The sequence below is a fragment of the Festucalex cinctus genome, chromosome 13 (assembly GCF_051991245.1).
Source record: "Festucalex cinctus isolate MCC-2025b chromosome 13, RoL_Fcin_1.0, whole genome shotgun sequence".
In the NCBI taxonomy this organism is placed as follows: Eukaryota; Metazoa; Chordata; class Actinopteri; order Syngnathiformes; family Syngnathidae; genus Festucalex; species Festucalex cinctus.
In genome coordinates this window covers 20,089,840-20,095,515 of record NC_135423.1, presented here as the reverse complement: position 1 = coordinate 20,095,515, position 5,676 = coordinate 20,089,840, and positions in this window count along the sequence as shown.

The following is a 5,676-nucleotide window of genomic DNA, read 5'->3' as shown; positions in this document are numbered from 1 at the left end:
TGTCAGTGTCACACCCTGATCTCATCTCTACATGGAGCTTCAGTCCTCCCCAGTGGTTAGTGTTGGTCAAAACAGGTTGCTTCTATTACAACAGCATGTTTTTGTACCAACAGGGGGAGACACAAGCCCATTCGAATCTTTTCGTGACTGTAAAGGAGACTGGAAATTTACAGTTCTCCACTTTCTGCTGATGATGTCTGACTGAGATGTTTGATGTTCAATTTGGTGATAATTAGTAGAGTCAAATTTAAGAAAAAATTGATTGCAGACAACATGCAACTACAAATTCATTTAGCAGGGCGACTGCATCTTGCAGCGCACCTGTGCCATCTTTATTCATGTATTCCAGCGATGTTTAATGATAGAGAACAATTAAATGCTCCTCCATTAGATGGCAGAAGTTACATTAAATTCAACTGCTGTCATTCATACATCAGAATTAATTGTGCTTCCTGCATGTGTAGTAAATATATATATATAAAATGCTGTATATCAGCTTTGTGTCATAAACTTTAGCGTGAAAAGCTGCACACAAGCTGCAGTGTGTTCGGACATCGATTTCATGTTTCTTGCTAAAATACCAAAATTGCAAATTGTTTAGAAACTGCAAGCATTTTTTGTTACCAATCCCCTTTTAAAATAAATATAATAATATTGGAACAAACAGTTTTTACTGGGCTCTGATTTCAAATCCAGCTATTCATCAATTTGTTGTGCATATGTTTATTTTGGTTCAAGAAAGGTTATTCTAGTACCAAAAATTACAATAAAAAAAAATTAAAACTAAAAAATTATATATATTTATTAAAAATAAAATAAAAACACTGTGATTTCCTGGCAACCAGTCCAGCGTGTACCCCGCCTACTGCCTATAGCCAGCTGAGATAGGCTCCAGCACCCCCCACGACCCTTGTGAGGAGCAAGCGGTTCAGAAAATGGATGGAAAATAAAAACAAAAACAAAAAAAAATGCAAAATGTCAAACTAATTAAAATGACATCTAATATTAAAAAAAATGTCCTTTGTTTAATTTTTTTGTCAATATGATATTTGCTTTTAGACATGCTTTCAGAGTTTATTTTATTAAAAAAAAAATGTTTCGATATTGCTCTAAGTTTGTACAGAAGAAGGAAGGTCAAACACTTGTTTGAAAATTGTATTGTACTTATTACACAATACTTTTTCCATCCTTGCACTCTCCATATAGTTATCAAAAAATAAAACAAATACTAAAACTAATAGACAAGGCAAGGCAAGTTTATTTGTATAGTACATTTCATACACAATGCGACTCAATGTGCTTTACACAAGGAAAGACAAAACAAGCATCAACAAACACAATAGTTAACATTCAGAGGAATAAAATAAAAGTAGGTTACAAAATTTACTAAAAGAACATACATTGACAATGTTCAAACATTATTCAGCAAACTTTAAAAACATTTAACGTAAGGAAGTTTAAAATAATAAAAAATAATGATTAAAGAGGAAAGAAAACATGATTAATTAAAGCCGTTTAATAAGAACTTAAATAAAATGAGGCATAAAAAAATCCACAATAAAATAAACACTAAACAAACTAAACTAAAATAACTTAACTAAAATGAAGCCCTTAACAGAAATCAAAACAAATAAAAACGAACAAACTTGCTCAAAAACTAATTAAAACCAAATGAATGAAAACAAAAAACAAAAAAAGTCTAAACTAGCTATAACGCGGGTCACTCATAAAGGCCCTCCGGAGAAAACTATATGGACAGTGCAATAATTTTTAGACCAAACCATTCACACAAATTTACATCAATGGAAAATGTTGATTTCTGTTGTACATTACTGAGAACGCAAGATTGAGTCCAGACTTCGACCTTCCTGGGTGGTTTGCACGTTCTCCCCGTGCCTGCGTGGGACCTGTCCAGGTACCCTGGTCTCCTCCCACATTCCAAAGACATGCATGGCAGGTTAATTGGGCGCTCCGAATTGTCTCTAGGTGTGCTTGTGCAAAATGTGTGGATGGTTGTTCGTCTCTGTGTGCCCTGCGATTGGCTGGCAACCAGTCCAGGGTGTACCCCGCCTACTGCCCAAAGCCAGCTGAGATAGGCTCCAGCAACCCCCGCGACCCTTGTGAGGAATAAGCGGTCAAGAAAATGGATGGATGGATGTTGTACAGTAACTGAAAGCCAAACTCCTTTTCTGCACTTTCAATTACTATTGATTTTTCATTAATATACAGGTATACACCTTTTTCATCTTTTTCCTTGTAGTGAAAGGACAACGCATTGATGCTTCTGTTGATATGTTAAGAACAATGAAATGATCCAAAAAGCCAGGTGTGTGCATGTGTTTGTGAGAGAGTGTGTGCGCCTAAAAGGCCTCCTCTGAATCGATAAGATGGTATTCTCCCTTCTTGCAAAATGAGTTCATTAGAGAAGTGAAAGACGACCGTTGCAGGGTTTCAGTGTTCCTGTATGATAAAGGACTGGAGCAACTGATTGGAGGCAGGAAAAAAGATTTTCATTTCCTGTTCTTCAGAGACAGCGGCGGTATCGGAGCATCAGCCGAGTGCCGCGGTTGTGGAAAGAAATGGAGAGCGCCTGAGAGGACAGACGGAGCAAGTTAGAGAGGTAAATGCCAGGATTTTATATCTTGGCCCGAAAAAGTCCCTCTTCAGATTGAAACTGAGAGCAGTCGGACAGAATGAGTTCAAAGATATGTCAAACCGAGCTGCAGTGTGTAAAAGTCAGTCAAAGCAAGCCACTTGGGTTATCTCGGTGCAGGAGGCTAAACCTAAGCAGCCAAAATGGCAGCGCTTGAGAAGTGAGATCTGCCAGCATTCAGAAAGGGAAGGATTTCGATATATGGGGAGATGAAATGAACTGGAGGTCTTGATATTCAGCTGATAGTGAGGCAGGCTGGTAGGGAGATGCTGAGATGACAGGTACAGCTGAGGAGGAGGGATACGCTGGCGCCGCTCCACTGTTTAATATAGATCAGCAGCGATTAGCCGGGCCCGAGAACACAGGATGTGTCCGTCAGTCAGTGGCAGGGAGCTCAGAGGAAATTGCCACAATAAAGGGCACACATATGGTAGACTCACACACAAACCTCTGCATATGACGATGTACACAACAAAAGTGTGAATCTTCCATTAAATCCATAAAGTCACACACAGTAATGACTCCTGTACTGTGTAACCTAAGCAATACCGCCATTTGTGCCATGCACTTCAGATTAAAAAATATATAGACATCCACTGGTAAAATACTGCTAGACAAACACTAATCACTCCTTATGACATTATTGTACCTTACATTTATAAATTGAAAATATTCATTCTTTAAAAGAGATTCCAAGAAACACTGAAGACAAGTACACAATGTTTGGTGATACAAAATACAGTGCAGTATTCCCTCATTATAACATGGTTCACTTTTTGCGGTCTTGCTGTATATTTCCATCCATCCATCCATCCATCCTCTACCGCTTATCCGAGGTCGGGTCGCGGGGGCAGCAGCTTTAGGAGGGAAACCCAGACCTCCCTCTCCCCAGCCACTTCCACCAGCTCCTCCGGCGGGATCCCAAGGCGTTCCCAGGCCAGCCGAGAGACATAGTCTCTCCAGCGTGTCCTGGGTCTTCCCCGGGGCTTCCCGCCGGTAGGACATGCCCAGAACACCTCTCCAGGGAGGCGTCCAGGAGGCATCCGAACCAGATGCCCGAGCCACCTCAGCTGGCTCCTCTCAACGCGGAGGAGCAGCGGCTCGACTCTGAGTCCCTCCCGGATGACCGAGCTTCTCACTCTCTAAGGGAGAACCCGGACACCCTGCAGAGGAAACTCATTTCGGCCGCTTGTATCCGGGATCTTGTTCTTTCGGTCACGAGCTGTGGATCGTGGTGAGGGTGAGGGTGAGGGTTGGAACGTAGATCGACTGGTAAATCGAGAGCTTTGCCTTTTGGCTCAGTTTTTTCTTCACCACAACGGACCGATACTGAGTCTGCATCACTGCAGACGCTGCACCGATCCGCCTGTCGATCTCCCGCTCCATCCTGCCGTCACTTGTGAACAAGACCCCAAGATACTTGAACTCCTCCACTTGGGGCAGGATCTCAACCCTGACCCGGAGAGGGCACTCCACCCTTTTCCGACTGCGGACCATGGTCTCGGATTTGGAGATGCTGATCTCCAGCCCAACCGCTTCACAATCAGCTGCGAACCGCTCCAGCGAGAGGTGGAGATCCCGGCTTGATAAAGCCAACAGCACCACATCATCTGCAAAAAGCAGAGATGCAATGCTGAGGCCACCAAAGCGGACCCCCTCAACACCTCGGCTGCACCTTGAAATTCTGTCCATAAAAGTTATGAACAGAATCGGTGACAAAGGGCAACATTGACGGAGTCCAACCCTCACTGGAAACAAATCCGACACTGCCGGCAAGGTGGACCAGACTCTGGCAACGGTCGTACAGGGACCGAACAGCCCGTATCAGGGGGCCCGGTACCTCGTACTCCCGAAGCAACCCCCCACAGGACTCCCCGAGGGACACGGTCGAACGCCTTCTCCAAATCCACAAAACACGTGGACTGGTTGGGCCCACGCACCCTCGAGGATCCTGCTGAGAGTGTAGAGCTGGTCCACTGTTCCATGGCCAGGACGAAAACCACACTGCTCCTCCTGAATCCGAGATTCGACTTCCCGACGGACCCTCCTCTCCAGCACCCCTGAATAGACCTTACCAGGGAGGCTGAGGAGTGTGATCCCTCTATAGTTGGAACACACTCTCCGGTCCCCCTTCTTAAAAAGGGGGACCACCACCCCGGTCTGCCAATCCAGAGGCACTGTCCCCGATGTCCACGCGATGCTGTAGAGGCGTGTCAACCATGACAGCCCCACAACATCCAGAGTCTTTAGGAACTCATGATTAATGTGAATTTTTTTGTGATTAATTAGTTCACTTTAAATTTGACAGCACTACTATCTATCTATCTGTCTATCTATACAGATTATATGTATTGTACTAGTAAGTTTACAAACCCCGAGTGATGTCAATGCATGAGCTCATAAGTTTAACAGACACATTAACAGATAGAGAGAGCGAGGGAGAGAGAATATTCTTTCTTATTCTGTTTTGTTGTTCGTTTTAGAACTCCAGATCCAGAGGGTGCAGGGAAAAGTTACCAAACTACCGCGCACACTAATAAAACATGTATTCGGCAAGATAAAAATAAATGAATACAAATTTGTATTGTATTTTTTTTTCTCTTGCTAGTATTGGTGTGGTTGTATACATAAAAACGTGCATACACGTGTACAAATAAAAATAAACCAGAAACATGTCCTTTGCCAAGAGCCCATTTGTCTTTATTCACAGTAAATCTCTGTTTACCACAAACTTGTTATATCAGATATATCAGGTATTTGAGTTCATGTGAGAATTGTGCAATCTGCAGTGCAGAACAGGGGTGTGTCGATACTTTATATCCACGGGAGCTTACTATCATCTCCTTTTGAAATACATAAGTTTGACAGTGTTGTCCTTCACCCAACCCAAGACTGACTCATGGGGTTCGATCGAACGCCTCATAAGAACCACATATTTAGAATTAAAAAACAAACAAACAAAAAAACAAAAAAAACATTGGTACCTCCATACAAATGTAAAAAAAAAAAAAAATTACTCAAGC